The following is a 13142-nucleotide window of genomic DNA, read 5'->3' on the forward strand; positions in this document are numbered from 1 at the left end:
GCATGGCATTGTGATCGATAAAGTTGTTTTATTTTTTCTTCCGATTCATAAAAAAACTATATGACATACACGTACGTCATCGGAATGCGAAAGGGGTAGTCGATCGGCAGGTGACGTGTGGAGGGGTAAAGTGTGGGTACGCCAACCTTATCCAACACGTCTGGTCTACGTGAAAGGGTTTGTAATGGAGGTTTTTCGGATCGCGAAAGGTGACGTGTTAAAGTGAAAGTGTTTGTCAAATACTCTGGGGCCCGGCCGCCAGCTGTGGCGTGAGCTAGCAGTTGTAGGACTGCACCTTTGCTTTTTATTTCCATTTGTTTTATTAACGATCGTTTTTGTTTGCTTTTGTAACTTGCTCACCCGCCCGTTCTGAATGTCTGTGGGAAAAATAGCTTCATAGCTCATCGGATTCCTCCTCCAGTCTAAATGAAGATTCGGATTCACCTGCCCCAAAGCGGGTTGTACGTTCGCGCGTGGCAATCCGTGCATTCCATTTACTGATGTTCGCAACCGGTAATCGATTCTGAAAACGGTAAAACATGTTTGACCGCTTACTCTTTAACAACATTCAAAATGATTGCGCCACCAGATATTTGCGAACGCACTCACAGCGCACTGGCATCACATGATGCTGCTGCTGCTGCTGTCAAGAGATGAATATTGATTGGTTTCGTTTCACTCTTTCAACCCGAGCCCAGTCCTCTGGGGTTGAGCCAGATCGATGCCCTGCGCACGCGCCCATTAGCCGGAACCACTTCTGTTAATTTGTCTGACAAGCGACGTTTTGATTTCTCATTGTCGTGTTCTATTCGTTTTATAAAGAATATTTCAACGATTGTCACGAAGTCCACATCGCGCTTGACTTCTCGGGTTACCGCCGTTAGTGTTTGTTTGTTCTTGATTTCCATTTGCTGCATTGTTGGCTTTTGTCAATATGGTGACCCAGACCCGACTCGTCCTTGTCTCTTGAGTTCTCGCTTGGTTCGACAAAATAAACTTTCAACTTTTCCACAGACCAAACACGCACATGTTTTCTCAGTCAGCATATGGCTATCTTAACGGTGCACTATACTGCAATAAAGTTCAACACAATACCAGTATCAGATCTTCGTACAAATTAATTCCTCTTGATTTGAAATTAATTCCTGCCACCTGACCACAGATGCCAATTCCCGGACTGTCGATATCAAACCTAACTCGCGTAACATGAGGGTATGTTTTATCCATCTGCCGATGAACACATCAGAAGAATCCTATCTATTAAATATGGATGAAGCCTGTATATAAAGGAGATGGTTACTTTCTCAGATTGCCTTTGACCAAGTCTTCCGGAATGTGTTTGATCTGATCATATCCTGGAAGCTAAGCAAATGTGATCCTGGATTGTGCTTGGCACCGGCAACCACCAGATAAAGCCCACTGAGCAATGTTTTCATAGGCGACCTGGTCACACGTGACAGCTCATTCAAATAGCTTATATCATCACGTGGGAATTTATAGCAGTAGCCAAATTATCTAAGAGCATGTTTCTAAATGTGGAGAGCAAAACCGGAGGAACCCGGAGGAGATGTTGAGAAGAGAGCTGGGTTGTTTTAAGTGTAGCGAGTTGATGGTCTCACTCCCAATGATTGCGTGAAATTACTTGAATGTTTACATTTGGTTCGTCACTTTTTAAACGTTGATTGCAAAATGTTATTTAATGTGCAAAAACCTCAGAATGGATTATTTTCTACATTGTACTGTAAATACATTGTGTGATTTACCATATGCGTATTTCAAGTGAGAAATGTTCAACTTACCTGTGTAGAGGAGTAGAGGGGGGTGGTGGCGTCGCGTGCGCTGTCCGGTGCGGTGACATCACGGGACGTGGGGTCGCACGCGCTGGGCAGTGCACGTGACGTCTCGCCTCAGAGGGTATTTAAGGGAGACCCCGTGACGTAAGCGGGGTCACTGGAGGAACGGGGATAGTGGAAGGGGTGAAGAGGGAACCCTTATAGTGATACCTGTTAATAAACCCTGGCGGAAGCCCCTAACTCACCTCCGTCTCCGAGTACCTCCGTCTACAACAGCAACAACTACTTAACACCTGTGAAGTATTGGAAATGACGGCAGGAAACTCCTTGACGGGTAACACACTTTTTATTAAATCTTGACTTGTCACGATACAACGTGTGGTCTCTATTCCTCTGACTGCACACTTCACTTAGCTCGTGTAGACTCTATGCCTCTGGCTACACTCTTCACTTAGCTCGTGTAGACTCTGTGCCTCTGGCTACACTCTTCACTTAGCTCGTGTAGACTCTGTGCCTCTGGCTACACACGCATCACTCGTCTCGTGTAGACCCTATGCCTCTGGCTACACACACATCACTCGTCTCGTGTAGACCCTATGCCTCTGGCTACACACGCTGCATGCTCACACTGCATGCTCACCCTACACTCCGCCTCTGGGTTACACAGAGTCCCGGTCCCCACAGGACAGCGGGACTGGGTACCACAGGGCCCTATCTCTTCCTCTCCGTCTTCAGTCTTCGCTGGTTACACTCTCCCCTTTACGCCTGTGTGCATCACCTTATATAGTCCCTCCTCACGGGAGACGGAGCGGATGCGGACCTCGACGTGAGCATCGCTCCTTAGTTAACCAATCACGACGCGCTATCTCTACGATCCGTTTTCCCCCAGCGCGTGTTTTCACTCGTCAACCAATCACGCCGCGCTGCCACCCGATCACTCCCTCTCAAGCGCGTCACCGGCACACAGCCAATCAGCACCACATAACCCACGACCCCGCGCTGACCCCTGATCCTTCACCGTCAGCGCGCGTCACCACACACACAGCCAATCACTACGCGCTGGCACCCGATCCCTACCCCAGCGCGTATCACCACTACATCACCCCCTCCCACATAGCTCGCAGCCGGCCCGGCTGCTAACCAACAACACAACACAACGTTAACACAACAAAAACCCCACCCCCCAGTGTGCCCCGTAACGCAACAACAACAACACAACAGCAACCTATGTACAAATTGACAACTAACACAAGAAAAGTCAACAACAACACACACAACACCTCGATAAGAAGCTATGTACAGCCCGACGAACAACACAATAAAAGCGATTTCCAGAAAATGAACGCGCCCAGCGTCTCCGTGACTAAACGCAGTGACGAGGCGCTCCAGCTTCCTCGACTCCTCACATGGTAGGTCATAAAAAGTAGCGCGACCTGGCGCGAGTCCGTCTGGCCGGTCCGTCATATGGGACGGGACGCTGACGACCGTCCGGTGGCTCCGGCTGCTCTAGACGGCGCGGATCGGGCCTGAAAGGACCGGCCCCGCCGCGAAGATCCGGCCGCCGGTGGTCGGCAGCTGTCAGTTCCGAGACACCTGGGAGGAGATCAGGCGGAACCATGTGAGGATCAGGCAGAGACATTTCCCCCTTTGGGTCGTCGGTCACGTCACATGCTCGGCCCTCACGACACAAGGGGAGGCCATATGGAGGCGAGAACGGTTTCAGTCGGGAGGGGTGGACGTACCACCGTCGCTTTCCCCATTTTATCTGAACGCACTGGGGGCGTGCAACACGCACGACCTCCACGGGTCCCCGCCATGGCTTCAACAATTTAGGCGACGTAGCCAAAGGTGCCTGAGGGCAATGCAGCCAGGCCCTGTCACCTGGTTTCCAGTCGTGCACGGACACCTTCCGTGCACGCAACCGCTCGTTTGCAATTTGGCGAGTCCGCGAATTAAGCCGTGCGGCCTCCCGTGCCTCTGTCAGCTTATGAATATTAAATTTAATATGTTCTGCCAATTTTGAATTAGTTCGTGGTGCGGACAGGCCAAGCTGCGTTTCCATGGGCGGGTCGGCTTCCCGACCGTACATCAGATAGAATGGGGAAAACCCCGTCGCTGCATGGGGGGCCATTCTATACGCGGCGAGGACCCCCGGGACCTGCAGGTCCCAATCAACATGTGCCTCACACACCCGCTGGCACAGCATAGAAGTCAAAGTCTTGTGGAGTCTCTCCACCATCCCGTCCGTCTGTGGGTGGTACGGGGAGGTACGCACCTTCTTAGTACCCAACAGATCGCACACCTCTTGCAGCAATTTACTTGAAAATTTTTTCCCTTGGTCGGTCAGCAACCGTTCGGGAGCCCCCTTGTCCAGGACGTAGCCCTGGACAAAGGCGTCCGTCACAGCCGCCGCCGACTGGTTGGCGAGTGGCCACGCCATAGGCCACCGGGTAAAATATTCGACCCCCACCAACAGGTACTTATTACCCCTAGGCGTGACTGGAAAGGGCCCCAGAATATCGAGCGCAACGAGCTCGTTAGTGCGCAAGACTTTAATAGATTGCAGCGGTGGATTAGCTGCCACGGGCGGTGGTTTTCGCCTGGCGCACTCAACGCATCCCTTTAGAATATTCACCACGTCACTCCCCATCCCCGGCCAATAATAGTCACGCTGAAGCAGGGCAAGCGTTTTGTTTACTCCCAAATGCAAGAGGCGTTCGTGTGCGGCCAAAACAACTTTCCCCCTCACAGCGGAAGGCACCACAAGTGCATGCCGCCGGGACAAACTGTCCCATCTCATTAACATGCCTTGTTTAAGTACGTAGGAGCCAGTTCGCTCCTGGTCCTCTTTGGGACCCCCCACCCTGCGGCGCAATGCTAGCAGGGAGCTGTCCGCCATTTGGAGACGGCCCCACTCACTCAGCGACAGTGAGAGCAGCGAGTCCTGACCCTGAGAGGTAGCGGGGACATCCCCGATTGGTGCGCCCGCGGTCGCAGCCAATGCCCCCATATCTTCCACAACCGGCGGTTTACAGCGCGCCGATCCCGATAGACACGCACATTTGTGACAAGGCAACAATCGCGACAGGGCATCGGCATTTGTGTGTCGCAACCCCTTACGGTATGTAGTCGTGAACTGATAGTCCTGGAGGACTTCCAACCACCGTGACAATTGGCCCGAGGGTTGGGCGACCCTCAATGAATACTGTAGCGCCGCGTGGTCCGTCCGGACCGTAAAGTGACGACCATAGAGATACGGTCTGAACTGTTGTACAAAAAAAACAATGGCAAGCCGTTCGCGACGGGTGACGCAGTAGCGCTGCTCCGCCGGAGACAACACCCTGCTACCATAAGCGACCACCCTTTCGACTCCCCCAACGACTTGGGATAGCACCCCCCCAATGCCCGTGTTGCTAGCATCCGTATCTAGCAAGAAGGGACTCGCAAAATCCGGATAGCACAAGGGTGGGGCACCCACCAAGGCGTCCCGGAGGGAGCAGAACGCGGCCTCCTCCTCCGGTCCCCATCGGAACTTCACTCCTTTCGCCGTTAGAGCGTGCAAGGGTTTTGCAATAGTGGCGAAGTGCTCAACGAATCGGCGGTAATACGAAGCAAAACCGATGAAACTGCGCACGTCCGAAACTGACGTGGGTGTCGGCCATGAACTGACACAGTCCGTCTTCGCGGGATCGGTAGAGATCCCCGAAGAGTCGACAATGTGACCCAAGTATCTAACGGACTTACGAAAAAGGTGGCATTTGCCGGTTTAAATTTTAATTTAGCCGATCGCATTCGTAAGAACACCCCTCTCAATCGCTGGAGGTGTTCCTCAAATGTTTTACTGAAAACAATGACATCGTCAAGGTAAATCAAGCACGTATCCCATTGCAAGCCCGACAAAACCAACTCCATAAGGCGCTGAAACGTCGCTGGAGAGGAGTGAAGTCCCATGGGTAACCGGTTAAACTAGAACAGGCCCCCTGGAGTCCGAAATGCTGTCTTAGGTTTAGACTCTTCGTCGAGTGGCAACTGCCAGAATCCCGATAATAAATCAAGAGTCGAAAAATATCGCGCACCAGACAATGCATCGAGGGACTCGTCCATCCTGGGGAGCGGATACGCGTCAGCCACAGAGATCTTATTCAGGCGACGGAAATCTACGCAAAATCGCAAGGACCCGTCCTGCTTCTTAACCAGCACAATAGGTGCTCCCCAAGGACTGGAGGAAGGCGAAATAATGTCGGCTTCTAGCATATCGTTAACGGCCGACTGAACATGTTCCTTCTCAGCAGGACTCAGTCGGAAGAGATTTAGCCTGACCGGTGTCGCATCGCCCGTGTCAATGTGGTGGCGTAACAAATCCGTGCACCCAATGTCATACTTATGTTTACTGAACACATCAGAAAATTCCATTAGCAACTCGCGCAGCGCACCCAACTGTACCGCTGACAAATCGTCCGAGTCCGCGCACAGCGAATGGACCCATTCAAGGTCCTCCCTCGGTTCAATGTTCTGCGTGGGGCTCGGATCAACCTGCGCAACCAGCCGCTCATCCGCAGGGACCCGTGCCGCGTGAGCCAGCACGGTGCCCTGCTGAATGACGGCTGGCCGCGACCCAGCGTTTAAAACCATCACAAACGGATCCTTGTCAGCCCGAACCAAAGTGTGAGCCACCGACAAATCGACCCCCCCGACAGCCCTGTTAGAAGGACCCAAAAGCATGCCTTGTTCCGAAGTCCCCCCCACCCATGGTTTCCGCAACCGGAGGTGAATTAACATCTGTGAACCCGGGGGCACGTGCACGGTCTGTTTCGCCAACGCTTGTATCGTAGCGCACGCCGTCCGAATTTCAGTAGGGTTCGTCAAAAATGAAATACGGCGACCCGATGGTAGTTCAATGCAACGCTGATCGATGAGAATTTTAATGGGCATTTTAGCAAAAAAATCAGTGCCCAATAGACAAGGAACCGCCAAAGAAGACGAAACGAAAACGGGTCCCGACAATTTGATATCTCCAATGCAAATGGACGCCCTAATCTGACCGATAATGCCCAACGATCCCCCATTAGCGGCGTAAAATGGCACATCCACTGGGAGCAGCGGACGGCATTGGACGGGGAGAATGTTGTAAATGAGGTCCGATATAATAGTCGCCGACGCCCCCGTGTCCACTAACACCCTGACCTCGACCCCATCAATAGATCCCGTAACGACGGATGAGCCCGCTGAAGCAGCCACAATTCTGTGCCCCAACTCCGACCATTCAATGTCTCCCCGGTCCCGGCCGAACCCCCATCGCCGAACCGAATCCCCGAACCCTAACCGGCCCTCCTCCGCCGCACCGCGACGGCCCATGCGTGTCGAGTATGTAGGCCGAGCATGTGAGGTGCCGCGACTTGCCGGGGTTTGTAGGGATGACTTGGGGCCTTGGTCGTCGTCCAGCCGAGATCCCATGGCGCGCTGACGTGGAGCGCGGCAACCTGACGCCACGTGGCCCCGGAGGCCGCAGTTATAACACGTGATGAGGGTCGTTGGAGATCTCGGTTGCTCCAGCTTGCGGGCCGATCGCAGAGGCGAACGGCCCCCCGACCTCCAGTCCCCTGGTCGTCCCGCGGTGAACGCCTCCTCTCGTGGGCTGACGACTTGGGGTTCGGTGATCACCGGACCCGGAGCTGAGGCCACGGCAGCGTTGCAGACGACCCCCTGTTTGCGTTGAAGGACCTCGTGCGCTTGTATACTCGTAGCGACCCGCAAGGAAGAAATATCGATCTCGTCGGCCGTGTTGATGGGGACCCCCAGGTCCTGCGCCAACTTAAGCAGCTGCTCCAAAACCAACGCATCTTGGCCCTCCTCGTCCATACGAGGGAACGCGGCATCGGCGAGAGCCAGCAACGCCGTGCGATAGGCGAGCGCGGTCTCCGTGTCCGCCTTCCGCCTTGCATAAAAATGATGGCGACACGCCGAGGGAGGTCCGTAGACCTTGGCCATGAGACCCAGCGCTGCCTTAAGCGTGGAGCGGTCCGACCTCCGTGCGGACATGAAAGCCGCGAGCGCGTTGTCGTCCAACATGGCAGGCAGTGCCCGCAGCGCCGTAGCGTCGGACCAGGCGGACATCTCCTGATGCGCCAAAAACCTGCGCTGAAATTGGCCCCAGTCCCCGCCTTCCGCCTTGAAGGCTGACAATGCGGGAAGGCGCTGTTGAAAAATGAAGTCGTCCTCTGCTTCGTGGTTCCTTTCCGCCGCCCCGTCGGTGTGTAAGATGGCGGCCCCAGTGGCGGGTGTCTGATGGCGGTCCGCAGCGCGTGTTGATGACGTAAGCGGGCGCGCTTGGAGAACCGCCGCCACGTGGCGGTCGCCGTTCCCGCCAAAAGTCGGCGCAGATGAAATGGCGGGAACCGCCAAGTCATTTTGGCGGGAATCTGCGGGGCGACCCTGTAGAATGTCCGCCGCCGTCCCCGCTCCTCCCGACGAGCTGATTTCCGCCAGGATGGACGCGGCGGCGAGCAGCAGCTCCGCCAGACGGGAGTGCGCCTCGCGGAGCACGGCATCGGTCCCCAGTCGCTCGCCCGGCGCCGTCGGCGGATCCTGCAGCGTGGGCAATTCTTCGTCCTCACCCCCCGATGCCAGCTGGCCCGAGTCGTCAAGGTTATCCTCGCGGTCAATCCCGTGGGTCCGACTGGTCTTCCTTGTATCCATGCTTGGAAGACTGTTTCACTTCTGATGCCAGTTGAAGTATTGGAAATGACGGCAGGAAACTCCTTGACGGGTAACACACTTTTTATTAAATCTTGACTTGTCACAATACAACGTGTGGTCTCTATTCCTCTGACTGCACACTTCACTTAGCTCGTGTAGACTCTATGCCTCTGGCTACACTCTTCACTTAGCTCGTGTAGACTCTATGCCTCTGGCTACACTCTTCACTTAGCTCGTGTAGACTCTGTGCCTCTGGCTACACACGCATCACTCGTCTCGTGTAGACCCTATGCCTCTGGCTACACACACATCACTCGTCTCGTGTAGACCCTATGCCTCTGGCTACACACACATCACTCGTCTCGTGTAGACCCTATGCCTCTGGCTACACACACTGCATGCTCACACTGCATGCTCACCCTACACTCCGCCTCTGGGTTACACAGAGTCCCGGTCCCCACAGGACAGCGGGACTGGGTACCACAGGGCCCTATCTCTTCCTCTCCGTCTTCAGTCTTCGCTGGTTACACTCTCCCCTTTATGCCTGTGTGCATCACCTTATATAGTCCCTCCTCACGGGAGACGGAGCGGATGCGGACCTCGACGTGAGCATCGCTCCTTAGTTAACCAATCACGACGCGCTATCTCTACGATCCGTTTTCCCCCAGCGCGTGTTTTCACTCGTCAACCAATCACGCTGCGCTGCCACCCGATCACTCCCTCTCAAGCGCGTCACCGGCACACAGCCAATCAGCACCACATAACCCACGACCCCGCGCTGACCCCTGATCCTTCACCGTCAGCGCGCGTCACCACACACACAGCCAATCACTACGCGCTGGCACCCGATCCCTACCCCAGCGCGTATCACCACTACATCTGTAAGTCGAAACAATAACTGGGACGTTAACCGCTTATACACGTGACAATTTAATTTGGTTTGCTATGTAAAGCGGTGGAGGGGGTTGTGATGAAAAAAATTGGCCAGATCGTTAGTTACCCACAATTAAATTATCAACCGTGATAAACGTTTTAAAAAAAACTGGGTTTGTGCGCAGCCATTGTATTACCACACGTTCACAAATGTCTAATTGTAATCAACTACATCATTACGTGGCTGAATAATTCCAATTACTCTGCTTGAGATATCTGGCGTGTACGCCAAATTAAATCACACACATCCTTTGCAGCATGTTTCAGCAATTTTATTATTCTTTTTTATATAATTTACTTTTGTAAGTTATATCTAATACATAAAGATACAGGGGCAATGTAACAACATTTTAAGTTTCGATCTACAAAGTGCACCCTTATTCACCAAAGGATGGCAGCACGATGGTTCATCGCACACTCCATCACTTTCCACACTTAGTGCTACGTGAGTCCACAACGCAGCCCATATTTTGGATAAATCTTGCTTTCCACGCCTCGAGTTGAAATCCCCCTCCACACCTGCTGAAATTCTGAAGAGCTGTATCGAATGTACACATCAGCGACTGTTTGCAATGCTGATAGGTCCCCAAAATAAGAATTTGTACGATGCTAATAATTGTTTTGTTTTGTATGGGATTTGCATTTCTGGCAGAGGATCCATTACTATAAACATCTGGCATATTAGTACAGTATTGGCTGAAGCAAGCCTCATTCTACCGATTAGACATCGAATGTCGAAGGCAATCCAGTTTACTTTTAATGAATCAATACTGCTGAAATTATGAACTCCAACAGGGCCGTTTGGCTGATGGGATGTGTTAAATATTCACAATTTTCGCGTGGAGGGACATATATTAAGGGGGTGCATCGTCTGCTTATTTCGCGACACCTGCTCAGTCGGTAAGGTCACTCAATTGCATCTTGGCGAGGTTCCGCAACTCAGCCTCATCATCAACTGCCAGGGTCAGTAAAATAGTACCACTTGACGTGGCTGCAATACGCGGTGCACAAACGTTAACTGCTGTAATTTTTTTGAGGGCACGACAGGGCCCTGTCACACGAAAATGCTCACCAATGTCTCACACCGTCTCTTACGCATGAGGACACTTATAATTGCAAATTTCACACAATGGCATTCAACCATAGCCTGCATTAAGCATACATTACACGAGGCAATATTGCAGCAGTCACAAACCGACACTTTTCATTCACACCCATGGTATAACCATGCCTCTTTCATTTATTATTTGATGAAAAAGTAGCAGTAAAAACGTGATCAAACGGATAGGCTTTCAAAATAGTCAGCTCTAGGCCAGGAATAATTTCGGAGTAGGTTAATTATCTGCAACTTTATGGTAAAACAAACTATCCCAATAAAAGGACTGCTGCCGATGTTTCAATTGGACGAGGGAAAGAATAGCACCAGGCTGCTACCTAACTCCGCCAATTGAAAGATAAATTTTCCCAGCAAATTGTTGACAAAAACGTAACATTGTTTACATGCACTCTGCATAAAATATGCAAAACAAATGTATTGAGTGCACATTTACGATATAGTCGTGGGTACTTCAAATCATTTATTAATTTCAGTATTGTGGTTTGAGAGCGCTGGGACATAAAAGTACACAGTCTTCTTAAGTGAAGGACATCGGAGGATTTTGCCAGCAGAATTACTGGGTCGCTGTGGCAGAATTTTTTTGGGATATTATTCAAACTGGTTTAGTAATTGATCACATTGTTCATCTTAGCTTATGTTAAAATAATGTATATAACGCCTTTTCTAAGGCGCTTTACACATAATTGACAATAGTAAATATGCATGTAATGGTGGAGATGAGGTTAATGAAATAGATGAGAAGAAGCAATGGCCAACCACTGGACATCATCTGATGCACAACCACTGGCTGGCTAGATCGCTCTTCCTTCCAATATGAGGAAGCCACTTGAAATTGATGACAGTAAACGATGATGAATGGATTGAATGAATGGGGAATGAGTGAAAGCCATGTGAGCATATGAAGACGGAAAAGTAACAGTGGCGGATATGAGGTGGAGATGAGGGGGTTGTTGAGTGAGCTAAGGGGAATAAGTGAGTTTTGAGTGTGGACTGGAAACGAGTGAGCGAAGGCGACTGATTAATGTGGAGGGGAAGCTTCATCCAGCGAAGGGGGGAAAGAAGAGGAAACGAGCGAAAGCGTGGATTGAGCGCAAGGAGGAGTAGGAACAGAGAAAGACCGCAAAGATTGTGAACGTAGAGGGCGAGAAGGCGAGAAGGCACGGAGAACGAAATCAGCGTGGCAAGATATGAAGGGGCAAGACCACACAACTTGCATGAACAAAACTCCATATCACCAAGGTACACATTTTCTCAGCTTGGTTATCGACGAATGTAATCTCACTTCCTGGGTTCTTTTCTGAAGATGCTTGATGCAGTTTCAAGCGAAAGGTTGGAAATATAATTACTATATTTTAACGTGAGAATTATTCGTCAACTTACAGGTTTCCTGAAAAAATAATTGGTGCATTGAAGACTTTTACAAGTGAACATTTGTTTGGCTATGTCGGGTGGAAGGTCTTACGACACAGATTTGTCCAGATTATTACAGGACCTAACCCAAAAATCTATTATGAACCACGCTGCATGTTTAAAGAGTAAATTAGACCTTAAGCACCACTGCAGGACTACACATTCACAAACTTCATTGTAACCAACTACAACATTTACAGGCGTCTGCATGAGATACGCCCGCTCACCGCATTGCGAATGTCTATCTCGTAGCAGTAGCAGCAGCTCGTGATAAACAGGCGACCAATCCAGCCACGCACCTTTGTTTCAAACAATGCAGACTCTGGAAGGGCGGATTCGCGGCAGGGATAAAAATGCAGCATTATTGCTGATTAAACAGGATTTTACAGTTAACAAGTAGGTTTTTACAGCCGATGTTAATTCATAATTGATTTTGAGTTAGGCCGCACGACTATCGCGCACATTTTTTATCGTGTAACTTTCCACCACCCGACATTTATTTTGGCTGTCAGGTGGTGGGAGGGTTCGGGGCCATCCATTTAGTCCGTACCCATGGAGGGGGGAGGGGGGGTTAACCCAAATGCGTTCGCTTGCGTATGGGAGTCTACTGACAATGTACGCAGAGGAAACGGGGGGGGGGGGGGGGGGGGTGAAGCCTCGATAATAATTTGTCTACATTGGCCTTCAAATGAGTTAGATAGTCCGGCGGTGGACTATCTGTTTGCTTAAACACGTGAATATTCATCTTCTTGGCTCTTTCACGTTAATATTATGAATCCTTGATCATTTCTGCGTGGATTAAATATCGGCCGTTCTATAGGATTCTGGGGGGGGTGGGGGGTGCGTCAAGCGTACGTACGCAGGTGGGGGGGGGGGTGTAAAAAGTACGCGTGCGTACAGGGTGGGGTCAAGTTTGACAGATGTTTGCGTACCTACTAAATGGATGGCCCTATACACTATTAATTGGCCAGTTCATTACGTGACCAAACCAAAACATTTATTTACGAATCATTATTTGACACCTTCGGGCTTTAAATACTAGGATGCACACGCTCTGCATTTGTATTTGCAATGTATTTTCCTACAATTTGCATTTTACAAGATTACAAGTTTACCCAGGCTTACATTTCTGGGCAACTAACAAGACTCTCGACCCACCGTTCACATTTATTACATGGCCAAAGCGTACGCCC

Source organism: Lampetra planeri, chromosome 63 (genome assembly GCF_965212315.1).
Source record: "Lampetra planeri chromosome 63, kcLamPlan1.2.h2, whole genome shotgun sequence".
Lineage (NCBI taxonomy): Eukaryota > Metazoa > Chordata > Hyperoartia > Petromyzontiformes > Petromyzontidae > Lampetra > Lampetra planeri.